The 16,283-nt window shown below is 42.1% G+C and overlaps 1 protein-coding gene across 6 annotated transcripts in view; it reads left to right on the forward strand.

Moving 5' to 3' along the window:
* The window catches only part of bcor (BCL6 corepressor), a 262,619-nt gene that overhangs the window by 141,908 nt on the left and 104,428 nt on the right, over nucleotides 1-16,283 (forward strand). The window lies entirely within an intron of this gene.

Here is a 16,283-nt window from a genome sequence, read left to right on the forward strand (position 1 = left end):
TCTCTGGAGGACACAAAATACTCAAACACAAAATGCTGGAGTAACTCAAGAAGAAAGGTCTGAAGAAGAAGGGTCTCAACCTGAAACGTCACCTATCCATTTTCTTGAGAGATGCTGCCTGACCCGCTGAGTTACTCCAGCATTTTGTGTCTATCTCTTCAGTTTCTATCAACACAATGGAAATCTTTTTTTGAAGATTTCCCAATATTTATATGATCAAACATTGTTACCTTATGCAAGTTTTGGCTCAGCGTTGCAAACAGGATCGGAACAAGGACACCAACAATTGTGGCTTTCTAAATATGCGTATGAAATAATAAAAAGGAGTGTGAAATAAAACTAATTGCTGGATTCATTCAACTGGTCAAACAGTGCATGTGAAGAGAGAGATGGGGTTAATATTACCCTGGCTAATAACTTCTAATCAGAAATAAAATATTTAATGTGGAAAGTGCCAAATTGAGGTAAGTTATGAAGTAAACAAAAGAGGAAGTTTGTGATAATTTTGATCCCAGGAATTATAACTTCTGCAAGTGAATCCTTCTGCATGACAAAAATATGTAATAATGAGGCAAACAAAGAAACGGAAGATGGACACAAGCATGCGGGTGTCAGCTACTTGGATCACTAAGATCTTGTGTGGGGCAGAGGTGACCTGTACAAGAGGGATGGGTTGCATCTGCACTAGAGGGAGACCAGGCTGCATTTGGAATATCGTGAGCAATTTTGGGCCCCATATCTGAGGAAGGATGTGTTGGCTCTGGCGAGGGTCCAGAGGAGGTTTGCAAGAATGATCCCAGGAATGAGTAGGTTCACAAATGATGAGCGTTTCATGGCACCTGGCCTATATTCGCTGGAGTTTAGAAGAATGAGGGGGGGAACCTCATTGAAATGTACAGAATAGTGAAAGGCTTGGATAGAGTGGATGTGGAGAGGATGTTTCCATTAATGGGAGAGTCTAGGACCAGACTCAGAATTAATAGAAACAATAGAAACTCAGATAAGCTCAGAATTAATAGAAACATAGAAAATGGGTGTAGGAGTAGGCCATTCGGCCCTTCGAGCCAGCACCACTATTCAATATGATCATGGCTGATCATCCAAAATCAGTACCCCGTTCCTGCTTTCTCCCTATATCACTTGATTCCATTAACCGTCAGAGCTATATCTAACACTCTCTTGAATACATCCAGTGAATTGGCTTCCACTGCCTTCTGCGGCAGAGAATTCCACAGATTCACAACTCTTTGGGTGAAAACGTTTTTCTTCATCTCAGTCCAAAATGGCGACCCTTTATTATTAAACCGTGATCCCTGGTTCTAGCCTGTCCAATCCCTTAAGAATGTTTTATGTTTCTATAAGATGCCCTCTCATCCTTCGAAATTCCAGTGAATACAAGCCCAGTCGATCCATTCTTTCATCATATGTCAGTCCCGCCATCCTGGGAATTAACCTGGTGAATACCAATACCAAGAATACCAAGAATGACCTTCTTCAAATTAGGAGACGAAAACTGCACACACTACTCCAGGTGCGGTCTCACCAGGGCCCTGTACAACTGCAGTAGGACCTCCTTGCCCCTATAGTCAAATCCACTCGCTATGAAGGCCAACATGCCATTTGCTTTCTTCACTGCCTGCTGCACCTTCATGCTTACTTTCAGTGACTGATGTACAAGGACACCAAGGTCTCATTGCACCTCCCCTTTTCCTAATCTGACACCATTCAGAGAATAATCTGCCATCTTGTTCTTGCCACCAAAGTGGATAACCCCACATTTATCCACATTATACTGCATCTGCCATGCATCTGCCCACTCACCCAACCTATCCAAGTCACCCTACAGCCTCATAGCTTCCTCCTCGCCGCAGCTCACACTACCACCCACCTTTGTGTCATCTGCAAACTTGGACATTTTACATTTAATTCCTTTATCTAAATCGTTAAATATATTGTAAATAACTGTAGTCCCAGCACTGAGCCTTGCGGCACCCCACTTGACACTGCCTGCCATTCTGAAAAGGACCCGTTAATTCCTACTCTTTGCTTCCTGTCTGCCAACTAGGTCTCTATCCATGTCAATACCGTATCCCCAATACCATGTGCTCTAATTTTGCACATTAATCTCTTGTGTGGGACCATGTCAAAGGCTTTTTGAAAGTCCAGATACACCACATCCACTAGCTCTCCCTCATCCATTCTACTTGTTACATCCTCAAAGAATTCAAGAAGATTAGTCAGGCATGATTTCCCCATCATAAATCCATGCTGAATTTGACAGATCGTGTCACTGCTTTCCAAATGTGCTGCTATTATATCGTTAATAATCAACTCCAGTCGATAATCAGCTACCCTCCAGTCCACAGGAACTGATCCAGAGTCTATAGAACATTGGAAAATGATCATCAATGTATCCACAATTTCGAGGACCACCTCCTTGAGTACTCTTGGATGCAGATCATCAGGCCCTGGGGATTTATCTGCCATCAGTCCCAACAGTTTACCTAACACCATTTCCTAACTAATGTGAATTTCCTTCAGTTCCTCCCTCCAGCTAGATCCTCAGTTCCCTAGTATTTATGGGAGATTGTTTGTGTCTTCCTTGGTGAAGACAGAACCAAAGTATTGTTGAACTGGTCTGCCATTACCTTGTTTCCCATTATAAATGCATCTGTTTCTGATTGTAAGGGACCTACATTTGTCTTCACTAATATTTTCCTCTTCTCATATCTATATAAGCTTTTACAATCAGTTTTTATATTCCTTGCAAGCTTTTGTTCATGCTCTATTCCCCCCTCTTAATTTTGTCCTTTGTCCTCTGTTGAATTCTAAATTTCTCCCAGTCCTCCGGTTTGCTGCTTCCTCTGGCCAATTTATACGCCTCTTCCTTGGATTTAACCACTATCCCTAATTTCCTTCGTTAGTCACGGTTGAACCGCCTTCCCTGTTTTATTTTTACGCAACAGGGATGAACAATTGTTGTAATTCATCCATGCGATCTTTAAATTAAATGTCGTTCTTTTAGGAGGGAGATGAGGAGGAATTTCTTTAGTTAGAGGGTGGTGAATCTGTGGAATTCTTTGCCACAAAAGGCTGTGGAGGCAAAGCCAGTGGATATATTTAACGCAGAGATAGATTCTTGATTAGTATGGGTGTCAGAGGTTATGGGGAGAAGGTAGGAGAATAGGGTTAGCAGGGAGAGATGGATCAGCCATGATTGAAGGGCAGAGTAAACTTGATGGGCCGAATGGCCTAATTCTACTTCTATCACTTATGATCTTATGAATACACGTAAGATTTGCTGAAGCTACTCAAGAGCGTTTAAACTACTGGATGGGGTCTGGCATATAGGCAGCTGAGATCAATTGAATCCTTTGAAAATTAGGAGGGCAGAATGAGGCCATGAGAATAGGATTCTTGTCAGTAAGATAAAAGAGAATCCTAAAAGATTATAGGTTCAAGATCAAGGTTTCTAGGTCAGTTTATTGTCACATGTACCAGTTAAGGTACAGTGAAATTTGAGTTACCATACAGCCATTCTGAGTGAAAAACAACAAGACACACAACCACATAAAAGTTAACATAAACATCCATCACAGTGGATTCCACATTCCTTCACTGTGATGGAAGGCAATAAAGTTCAATCTTCTTCCTCTTTGTTACAAGTATATTAAGAGTTAAAGCATAGCAAGGAAGAGGGTACCTCCTCATAAAGATCAATGTAATAATCTATGTGTTGAGCCATGTGAAATAGGCGAGATCTTGAATGAATATTTCATGCCTATATTTACAGTGAAGAAGGACAGGGAAGCTAGTGACTTCAGGGGAGAGAATAATGAAAATTCGGGAACATATCAATATTTTGAAGGAGGTATTCTATTTCCTGAAATGCCTGAAGATGGATAAATCGCTGAGGCCTGGCCAAGGTGCATCTTAGGATATCATGGAAAGCAAGGGTGGAGATTGCTGGGGTCCTTACAAAGATTTTGGTAACTTTGTTAGACACCTGGGTACTGGAAGAATGTAGGATGGCTAACATTGTGTGTTTATTTAGGAAGTGCAGCAGCAATAAGCCGGGAAACTATAAACCAGTGATTCTTACATCAGTTCTGGTAAAGTTAGTTATTGGAAGAGATTCTGAGAGACGATTTTGCTGTGCGTCTCACTCTCTGATAAAGATAATAATTGTGAAATGACAATGTAAGATGCATAATTGTTTAATTCAATTCTGGATCTGAACATAGCAATGTTCAAAATAAATCAGAGTTCATAATCGGAAGTAAATTGCAATTTTAATTAATTCAGCTAGACTGAGTGGCCCGTATTTATATTCAAGTTCTAGCAGCAAATCCTTGACCCAAAATTGTTGCTCTGAGAACACAATCTGACTTTTTTTTTTGCCACAATGCAAGTTTGAATTGATGGAATAATTTTAGCATAAATACGTAATATACGTATTGCACTGATTGAAATATGTGTATACAGAATTAGCTCAATTACTTAAAAGGTTTACATAGAGATTAACGCAGCCACACAAACAAGGAAAGAGTTTAGTTTGATTGTTTTTCTGTGCTGAGTTTGGTGATTTCAGCTGAGAAAAACTTGTTTTATCCAATAGCTCTTTAGAATTGCTGATTTATGGAAGTGAAAATCAATTCATAACCAATGTTGTTCAGATAATTATTTAATTATCCCATCAGATGGGTGTGAATTGAGTGAAAGTTGGATTGGAGTCAACAGCAGCATTGTTATACACTGCCCTCCATAATGTTTGGGACAAAGACCCAGCATTTATTTATTTGCCTCTGTACTCCACAATTTGAGATTTGTAATAGAAAAAATCACATGTGGTTAAAGTGCACTGTCAGATTTTAATAATGGCCATTTTTATACATTTTGGTTTCACCATGTAGAAATTACCTCAGAGTTTAGACATAGTTACCCCCATTTCAGGGCACCATAATGTTTGGGGCACAGTAATGTCATGTAAATGAAGGTAGTCTTGTTTAGTATTTTGTTGCACATCCTTTGCATGCAATGACTGCTTGAAGTCTGCAATTCATTGACATCACCAGTTGCTGGGTGTCTTCTCTGGTGATGCTCTGCCAGGCCTGTATTGCAGCCATCTTTAGCTTATGCTTGTTTTGGGGCCTAGCACCCTTCAGTTTTCTCTTCAGCATATAAAAGGCATGCTCAATTGGGTTCAGATTGGGTGATTGACTTGGCCACTCATGAATTGACCATTTTTTATAAGCTTTGAAAAACTCCTTTGTTGCTTTAGCAGTACTGTATGTTTGGGATCATTGTCTTGCTGTAGAATGAACTGCCGGTTAATGTTTTGAGGCATTTGTTTGAACTTGAGCAGATAGGATGTGTCTATACACTTCAGAATTCCTTATGCTACTACCATCAGCAGTTGCATCATCAATGAAGATAAGTGAGCCAGTACCTTCAGGGGCGGTGGGGCCAGGGGGGACACGTTTCTCCCCCCCCCCCCCCCCCCCCCATTTTATGGAATCCGGATTTAAAAACCCGGAGAAACCTCCGCTTTCCGCGAGGCAGTGGGGGTGGGACTGCTGATCGAGGGAGCCGATTGGACGAGAGAGAGAGACGTCGGTCAGCAGGCAATGTGGGTGGGGCATGATGATTCAGCGCGATCATTGGGGGAGGGAGGTGCAAATGGGGGTGGGGGGGTGGGACTGAGAATAGAGTGCGGTGATTGGAGGAGGGAGACGTGCCAAAACACTCTCGGCAGCCCTGGACACAGACCTGCACCTCATCTGCAGCCAGGATCGATCCCGGTCTCCGACGCCGCAATCGCTGCCGAACTGCCAATGGACCATCCCCGTCCCCACTCGAATGCTCCCCCGGGGTGGCCAGAGACGTTGGGCGTCAGACGGGAGCTGTGCCCCCAGACCCAAAGCCAGCGCAGAGAAGCAGCGCTAAACCTAGCTCAACTCTGCCTGTCCCGCCAGGTCACCCTACAGCCCTGCCTGGACTAGCGGGAAATATGGCCCAGGTTTACAGCTAGCGCCGAGAAGCAGCGCTGGTGTCCCGTCAGTCTAGGCAGGGCTGTAGGTTAACCCGGCGAGACAGGCAGAGTTGAGCCTCCGAAGCCTCGTGTGTGTGTGTGAGTGTGCGCATGTGCGCGCGGCCGCCAAGAAATTGTGTCCCCCCGGTCCCCTCCATATTTTCCTAGCGATTTCCGTGCCTGAGTACCTTGAGCAGCCATACATGCCAGGCCATAACACACCCACCACCGTGTTTCACAGATGAGGGGGTGTGCTTTGGATCTTGTGCAGTTCCTTCTCTCCTCCATACTTTGCTCTTGCCATCACTCTGATATAAGTTAATCTTTGTCTCATCTGTCCACAAGTTCTTTTTCCAGAACTGTGTTTGCTCTTTTAAGTACTTCTTGGCAAGCTTCGAGCCAGCACCTCCATTCAATGTGATCATGGCTGATCATCCCCAATCAGTACCCCGTTCCTGCCTTCTCCCCATATCCCCTGACTCCGCTATTTTTAAGAGCCCTATCTAGCTCTCTCTTGAAATCATCCAGAGAACCTGCCTCCACCATCCTCTGAGGCAGAGAATTCCACAGACTCACCACTCTCTGTGAGGAAAAAGTGTTTCCTCGTCTCCGTTCTAAATGGCTTACTCCTTATTCTTAAACTGTGGCCCCTGGTTCTGGACTCCCCCAACATCGGGAACATGTTTCCTGCCTCTATTGTGTCCAAGCCCTTAACAATCTTATATGTTTCAATGAGATACCCTCTCATCCTTCTAAACTCTCTTATACCTGCATTAAGGAGGCAATTAAACAAACATGAGCAATTACCAACACCTGTGAAGCCATGTATCCCAAACATTATGGTGCACTGAATGGGGGGACTATGTATAAACACAGCTATAATTTCTACATGGTGAAACCAAAATGTATAAAAATGGCCTTTAATAAAATCTGACAATGTGCACTTTAACCACACATTTTGTTTCTATTACAAATCTCAAATTATGGAGTCCAGAGGCAAATAAATAAATGATGGGTCTGTCCCAAACATTATGGAAGGCACTGTAATGTTGAGGAAGGGAAGGATGCTGTGGTTAGATCCAACCATGCTGCAATACAAAGAAACGCCATTGCAACAGAATGATGTAACTGATTGTATCAAACACTGAAGACTTTGCAGGTAGTAAGTCATATGTTGCTGTGATGATAGGACAGGACACTAGAAACTTAATTGGGCAATTACAAATATGAATTTGGTGACATACACTTGGATCTGAAGTTAAACACATGTTAAAGGACTCTAAGAAATAACATGAGTTTGGTGATCTGTAGAGTAGCATGTAAAATAAATGAGACAGTGATATTGAGCATAGCAAATGGTTAAGATCAGCACAGCAGGTACATTTATGAAGATTCTTTTTTAAATGTATTGCTTGAGACATTTCTCTATAAATAGTTGCAAATAGTAGGCTTACAAAAGCAGGATTAAGACAGCATTGTCTATGAATCATTTGCATTGCGATGCTCATGTTTAGTTTTCTGTTTACATCAAAACCCACATTCTATGAAGTATGGATTTGAAACAGTAGGTTCTCTTTACTTGTATCTGCATTAGTCAAATGGAAACTATATTCATACTCTTAGTCCAACTGCAGATTGTAATTTTGCTGCTATTTTAACTTGTGCTGTCCCATCTAATATGTTTTTAAAGCTTTCTTGAAGTGACATGCAGCACAAACATCTCTATCTTTAAAGGGGGAGGGGGATCTCATTGAAACTTACTGAATAATGAAAGCCATGGATAGATTGAATGTAGAGAGGATGTTTCCACTAGTGGGAGCGTCTAGGACCAGGGGGCATAGCCTCAGAATAAAAGGATGTGCCTTTAGAAAGAAGATAAGGAAGAATTTCTTTAGATGGAGGATGGTGAATCTGTGGAATTCATTGCCAAAGACAGCTGTGGAGGCCAAGTCTGGGTATTTTTAGAGCAGAGATTGATTGGTCGGTTCTTGATTAGTAAGGATGTCAAAAGTTATGGGGAGAAGACAAAAGATTGGGGTTCTTGGGCCATAATTGAATGGCAGAGTAGACTTGATGGGCCGAATGGCCTAATTCTGCTCATGTGGCTTAGGAACATGAATTTAAATATTAAATCCCTTATAGCATTTTTCTTACTGCTTCTGGCATCAGGAGCACAGTTTAAAGTCCAGCTGCCAATTTGATAATTCCCTTTCAGGGTCACTACTGATGTTCTCCTTGCGGGAGGAGTGGCGGAAAGAAATTATTGAAGCCAATTGTAAATTTAAGAATGCAGATTAGAAAAATCAATCTGGAAATTCCTCACTTTCTTAACATATTCTAAAATAGCTTAGAAATATGCAACAGCAACAAGCTATGATAGGGGTGTACATTGGGCACACACAAATCTTCCTGAATGCAGCTCACAAGAAGTTGGCTATTTTCATTCTTACAGGAAGTTTGCATAATGTTTTAAAAGCAGTACATTATTCTGTTGCAGAAGTGTGTAAATATGTTCCTTCTCAGACTGCAAGGTGTGATTACGAAATAAATGTGTGGCCAGTTCCTACATTGGTGAATTGAAGCTGGAGACATTGTGGCTTCAATATGTTCTATCACTGGAGACTCTGTACATTGCAAATGTCTTTCTTTGCTTCTTTATTTTCCTTTCTAAGTGTTATGCAGAAATTTGTGTTAACATTCTGTGATGTTAAAAGTTTGTAAGGTGCAGTGTTCATATGTACATAAAGTTTTCATTACATGTTAAAGGTATGTTTGTTCATTCAGTACAGACATCATTTAGCTGTGTATAACAAAGGCTGACGGTGATTACTGGTTTAGATATACAAAGCAAAAAAAAGGTTGTCTAAAATCACGACATTTATTGAAAAGCAAGCATATTCATAAGAAAAATAAATATTGGTGTTATGTATATGGCTGATGAATGCATCCAAGAATGATGAGGGAGGTCAGAAAGTTCTAACCACAATCTTCCAAACAAGCTTAGAAATGCCAAAGGACTTAAGGCTGGCACATTTCATCTCTGTTTCAAAAAATAAGAAGAACAATCATTTTTTTTAACAACTTTAATAGGAAATAATGCTAACTTGATGAATGAAAATATTGAGAGCACATTTCAGAATTAATTTGATACAAGGCCATAATCGGAGCTTGTAAATAAATTAAGGCAAATGTCGGACAGGATGTTGGTGCAAAGATGGAAAACAGATTTGTGATGATCTTTCAGAGCAAAGGGATGTAAACAGTCACATCCCCAGAGATTATTGTGGGGTTTCATTGCTCATGATGCATATATGATTCGGATTTGAATATGGGGATCATCATCATGAGCTTTGAGTTCTTTTGATATTTTTTCCCAAAGGGTTTTGGAAAATAATTATTTAAATATTGTATTTTGAAACTTAATGGACTTATGCATTTTTAATAACAGAATTACTTGTATTTTCATGTGACTTATCAGAGTAAGATCTTCTAACTTGCTTCACTGATATGATTTTCAAGCAAACTTTGACAATGAGCCAGCTATGATACTAGATAAAAGAAATCAAAAGTTGAAACTGATAGATTGCTAGGGTTAAAATGTAGGTCAATGGCCATGGTGTTGGATGTCAGAAACTTGGAGAAGATGCAAGATGCAGACTACCATATTACTTCAAATTTAAACAACTAGGTGGGAATTTGGCCAAGCAAGCATTGGAGTAGTTGAATTGAGAAACATAAATGCATCAGAGAGGATTTCAGCAACAGTAATATGGTTCAATGGTCCTTTATTGTCACATGTACTGAGGTACAGTGAAATTCATTTTTGCATACAGTTCAGTACATATTACTATACATAAGCACATGTTAGATACAGTACAAGTGTATAGAAATAGTACACTGAAGCAGCATACAAGAATCACCAGGTTTGGTGCCATATTTGGAGCTAGTAGATAAATTAAGGCACATGTAGACTATTGAATTTATGATAGGATAGGCAATGTTACAGAGGTGGGATGAGGGGGTCATGGAGATCTGAAGGATTCTATAGCAGAAGCTCCATTTAAGATTAAGTAGGACATTAGGGTTGCCAAAAGCCTGGTTCAAGTCTTTCAAGACCATGAAGAGGAATGACCAGGGCATACATTTTGTCATGGAGATCAAGAATATTGGCTTTGGTCTTTCCAATGTTTGGGGGAACTTTTGCCCTCGGTTCAGGAATTGGAGCATATTTATGATGCAGAGTGGCCATGTTTGTTAATAAGAGCTCTATAGTCCAACCTCCTCCTCGCAAAGGTTTCATAGCCCTGTGGTTTATAACCAAATGCTATTTAAATGGGCTGAAAAAGTCTGCCTCTTTCACTTTCAGGAAATGAGTTCCAAAGTCCTATCACCACCTGTGTGACAAAATATATCTTCATGTCTTTATAATTCAACTTCAAATCTAGGCTCCTCTGCTAAATCTCCCCTCAGCTATACACTGCCGAGGAGAACAACATTACCTTACCCAAAATATACTCCAGGCTACAATTTTCCAGTCTTGGCAACTCTCTCAATTTTTACTGCAACCTTCCAAGTGCAATCATATATTTATTGTAATATAGTTACCATGTTTGTATGTATTTCTTAATGCAGCATTTAACTAGTGTTGTATATGTTACTGGCATAATCCTCTTGTTCGTATTCTTTGCCTCAACTAGTAATGGAGTCAAATGCTTTTCCTTGGACCATTGATCTGAAACATTGATTCTGTTCCTTGGAATTTCTCCTCATAGATCTTGTCTGACCTAATGAGCATCAAAGCATTTTGTGTTTCTATTTTACATTTCTAGCATATGCTGTTGTTAAATTTATGGGCTTGTGCAGTACTGTCATAAAAATAGTTATGGGGCAGTGTTTAATCCCATAATTGAAATTGTTCAAAATAATTACAGAAGTGACAGTTACCATTGAACTCATGAAAATAACTATAGAGGCTTAGGGCCACAGGAGACTGTAGATACTAAAATCTTGAGTAAAAACAAAATGCAGGAGAAACTCAGTAGCCAAGCAACATCCGTGGAGGGAAATGGACATAAGTTGTTTTGGGTCGGGACCCTTCTTCGAAACTGAAGTGTCGCATCCTAAAACTTGTCTGTCCATTTCCCTCCACAGATCTTACCTTGCCTGCTGAGATCCACCAGAGCCGAGAAGACTAGAATTTGTTATGAGCACATGATAGTTTGCAGAAATACAAATCAAAATGTTTGAATAATCATGGACCTCCTACAAGCAGGCGTTGAAAAACTGGACTGAATAAATGTAATCCAATATTTATAAGATAGATATTTACAACACTTTGGGAAAGAAAAACTAAATAGTAAAATTAAAAATAATAAATGAACAGATGGCTGAGTAGTCCAGTCTAAAGTTCTCACTAATGACTCCAGACCAATTACTAAATGATAACATTATTCTATCAAGGAATCAGCAGGGACAAACAAAAGCCCTGTTTGTATAGCTACAGAGTCACATCTTAGAGTATGATATTATAACTTTCAAATCTCAATCTTTCACTATTATTTTTTTGTTCTATGTCCTATAATGTATATGGATAGTTAGTTATGGAGAATGGTTATTTATTCAATTCAATTCAATTCAATTCAACTTTAATGTCATTGCACAAATACAAGTATGGGTACAACGAAATGCAGTTTAGCGTCAGTCCGTAGTAATAGTGCAATATAGAAATAAAAATACAGAATAAGCAAACAATGTGGACGGAGAGACTGGAGAAATCTATCGGCGGGACTCCGAGTTCAGCAATGTGATAGTGTTGTTGTAGAAGTTGTTCCTCATCCTACTAGTACGAGACCTGAGGCTCCTGTACCGCCTCCCTGATGGGAGGAGGGCAAACAGTCCATGGTTGGGGTGGGAGGGGTCTTTGATGATCTTCCCGGCCCGTCTCAGACACCGTTTTCGGTGGAGGGCATCCATGGCAGGGAGCGGGGCACCGATGATGTACTGAGCGGTTTTCACCACCCGTTGTAGTGCCTTCCTGTCTGCTACGGTGCAACTGCTGTACCATACCGTGAAGCAGGTGGTCAGGATGCTTTCGATGGTACAGTGGTAAAAGTTGTTCAGGATCTGGGGGGACAGATGAGCTTTCTTGAGCCTCCTCAGGAAGTAAAGGCGCTGCTGCGCCTTTTTGATCAGCTTGGAGGTGTTGAGGGACCAGGACAGATCCTCCGAGATGTGTACCCCGAGGAATTTGTAGTTGGAGACGCGCTCCACCTCAGTCCCGTTTATATGGATGGGGGGGGTATGTCTGCCCCCTCTGATCTTCCTGAAGTCAACAATAATTTCCTTCGTCTTCTTGGAGTTGAGGACGAGGTTATTGTTGGCACACCAGGTTGTCAGGTGCTGGACCTCATCCCTGTAGGCTGACTCGTCGTTGTCACTGATCAGTCCTACCACCGTGGTGTCGTCGGCAAATTTAATGATGGCGTTGGAGCCATTCTTAGGGATGCAGTCATGGGTGAAGAGGGAGTAGAGGAGAGGGCTGAGTTCAGTGTTATAGTGGAGGAGGTGAGGTTGTTGACCCTAACAGACTGTGGTCTGTTGGTGAGGAAATCCAGTGTCCAATTGCAGAGGGAGGTGGAGATGCCAAGTCCCCTGAGTTTGGTGATCAAGCTGGCGGGGATGACAGTGTTAAAGGCGGAGCTGAAATCAATGAACAGCATCCTGATGTAGGTGTTATTGCTGTCCAGGTGGGTCAGGGCAGAGTGTAGGGCCGCCGATATGGCATCCTCTGTAGACCTGTTGGTCCGGTAGGCAAACTGATGGGGGTCCAGTGTGGGGGGGAGGCTGGCTTTGAGGTGAGCCAAGATCAGCCGCTCAAAGCACTTTGCAATGACAGGGGTGAGTGCCACTGAGCGGAAATCGTTGAGACTCCCTGTAGCTGATTGTTTGGGCACTGGCACAATGGTTGATGTCTTGAGGCAAGTGGGGACAACACCCTAGGCCAGTGACAGATTGAAAATGTCAGTGAAGACCAGGGATAGTTGTCCAGCACATGCCCTGAGCACCCGCCCGGGGATGCCATCGGGGCCGGCAGCTTTGTGCTCATTCACCTTGCTCAGTGCATCTTGTACAGCAGAGGTGGAGAGACTGAGGGGTTGTTCATTCGGGGGTGGAGCAACTTTGATGGCTGGAGTTTTGTTGTCCCGGTCAAAGCGAGCATAGAAATGGTTTAGCTCGTCAGGAATGGAGGCGTTGTCGGGGGGGGGGGGGGGGGGGGGGTGTTAACTTTCTGGTAATCGGCAATGGATTTGATTCCTTGCCACATGTGCCTGGGGTCGGAGTTGTTTTGGAAATGCTCCTCAATCCGCCATTTATGATTGAGTTTAGCATTCCTAATTCCCTTTTTCAGATTGGCCCTGGATGAGCTGTATCCCTCAGCGTTGCCAGATCTGAAAGCGGCATCGCGAGCCTTCAGCAGGAGTCTGACCACCCTGCTCACCCACTGCTTCTGGTTAGGGAAGGTCTTTATCTCTTTGTGGGTAGTGACGTTATCAGTGCAGAATTTTATATAGTCCAAAACTGTTGAGGTGTATGAGTTGATGTCCACTTTGGAGTTAAAGGTGGCCTGGGTGGCAAACAGACTCCAGTCTGTTTGCTGAAACTGTTCCTGTAAAACAGAGACAGCCCCCTCAGGCCAAACCTTCACTGTCCTCACGGTAGGTTTCACACGTCTGATCAGAGGTGTGTATTTGGGGAGCAGGAACAGTGAGAGGTGGTCAGACTGTCCAAGGTGGGGGAGGGGGAGGGCTTTGTAGGCTTCAGTAATATTAGTGTATACTAAGTCCAGAATATTGTTTCCTCTGGTTGGGCAGGAAACCTGCTGATGGAACCTGGGGAGTACAGTTTTAAGGTTGAAGTGGTTGAAATCACCCGCAACAATAAATGCCCCCTCTGGGTGTGCAGTTAGTTGTTTGCTGATAGCAGCTTGCAGCTCTTCCATTGCTAGCCTGGCATTAGCGTCCGGGGGTACATAGACTGCAGTGATAACAGTCGATGTGAATTCTCTGGGCAGATAGAAGGGCCTGCACTTTATCATCAGGTATTCCAGGTCAGCAGAGCAGTGACTACCAATCCTAACAACGTCCGTACACCATGTGTTATTCACATAAATGCACAGTCCGCCGCCCTTGGTCTTACCGGAGTCCTCCGCTGTTCTGTCGGCCCTGAAGACAGTGCGCCCCTCCAGCTCGATGGCGTTGTCCGGGATGTTATCGTTGAGCCATGTTTCGGTGAAGACCATGGCATTGCAGTCGGCGATCCGTCTGTGTGTGGTGATCCGCAGCCGTAGTTCGTCGATTTTACTCACCAGGGACTGGACATTCGCGAGGAAAATGCTGGGCAGAGCTGGCTGGTGCGGGTTTGATTTCAGCCTAGCTCGATAGCCTCCCCGCTTCCCACGTCTTTGTTTGCACGTTTTAGATGGTTCCGTGGCCTCTATGGTGGAGCAACTCCTAAAATATATGTCAAAATTATTAACAAATATAAAAATTAGCCAAGTCTTAACTCTAATCTCCGTGGGACATCATTGCTAACCAGTTTCCGAGCAAACTCGTCCATTCCCCATAACTATCAGCCTGCAGAGATTAGGCCAATTGTCAGTTCTCCTCAGATGATTAGCACCAATGCATGGGAAAGAACTACAGATGCTGGTTTAAATCGAAAATAGACACAAAATGCTGCAGACTGAAGATCAGTCTGAAGAAGGGTCTCGACCCGACAAGTCACCCATTCCTTCTCTCCAGAGATGCTGCCTGTCCCACTGAGTTACTCCAGCATTTTGTGTCTAGAACCAATACATCATGAGTCTCCTCTGTAAAGAATCTTCTCATGAGGTTGTTTATGAAAAGTTTTCTGAAAACCAGGATGTCAACGTGTTTGCATCGTCCAAACCCACCAATCTGGTAACTCCTCCAAGTATTAAGATTTGTAACAAAAAAGCTTTTTTGCCACAAACCATGTTGGTTGCCCCAGATAAGATGAAATGCACCTCTGGTAATATTTTCATGTATTTTCCCTGCTAATGTGCTAGCTTTGCCTATCCCCCTTTTTCAAAAAGTTAAAACGATGGTAGCTTTCTTCTAGCCTTGATGAGTGGGTCCCATTTCTTTGAGCTATTAAAGATACAAAAGGCTAACAAAGCAGGCTGTTTTGTCTCTTTAATAGCTCTCCATTTGAAAAAGAATTTGGGAGTTAGGGAGGCTATTTGGTTAATGGAACTAAATAGTTGGTTCTTTTAGAGAAATTTAACATAGTGTGTGCGTACGTCAGGTTGGTGTGTGGGGAGAAGGGGGAGAGTATCTGTGGTAGGAGGTTCCTGAAAGCAGTGACCTATGATTCCAAAGTGCCATCTAAACATTTCGGAATCTTAATGGAAAATAATTCAATTTAATTTTAAATGCAAGTCAATCCCCACAGGTTTTTGGACTGTATGCAGTGGAAGAAACAATGTATTATCTTATTTAATCTACTCAAGATGATGATCTTTATAACTCCTGTGCCATAGGTCTGATATCAACTCAAGTGTTCTTCATTAACTATATCCTGCATTTTCTGTAGTCAATTATGTCATCTGTGGTGCTCCTGATCTGATGCTATACGAGATGCATTGAACCTCTAACAAATTTGTAGTATTTTTCATTTGCCGTTTCTACACTGCAGCCCAGAAAGTAATTTATTGGTTGTAATGCAGTTTAGTATGTATTGAGGATGTGAAAGCTATATCATAGATTTAGGTCTTTTGTAATTTTATCTCTCTTTTCAAAGCATCGACATTTGCTTGAGTTCCATGACTTTTGATAGATTTATGGAACCTCGCACATCATGTTGTTCATGTAGGAATACTGGACAATGGGTGCTGGCACAATATTTGACCAAATTATTTAAAGGCCTAAGCCAGTCGTTGCTATTCATCTGTTCATTTACTGTGCCCAAAAGTGAGAACCTTTGAACTCTTCCTTTGCAGAGTCTTGGCCTTTAGATCTTTGCATTCTGTTGTTTTACCTCCAACGTGGAATTTGTTCCTTGTCAAATTCTGAAGTATAACATCAATTTTACACTGTGTTTAAGAAGGAACTGCAGATGCTGGAAAATCGAAGGTACACAAAAATGCTGGAGAAACTCAGCGGGTGCAGCAGCATCTATGGAGTGAAGGAAATAGGCAACGTTTTGGGCCGAAACATTGCCTATTTCCTTC

Source organism: Amblyraja radiata, chromosome 14, assembly GCF_010909765.2.
Source record: "Amblyraja radiata isolate CabotCenter1 chromosome 14, sAmbRad1.1.pri, whole genome shotgun sequence".
NCBI lineage: Eukaryota > Metazoa > Chordata > Chondrichthyes > Rajiformes > Rajidae > Amblyraja > Amblyraja radiata.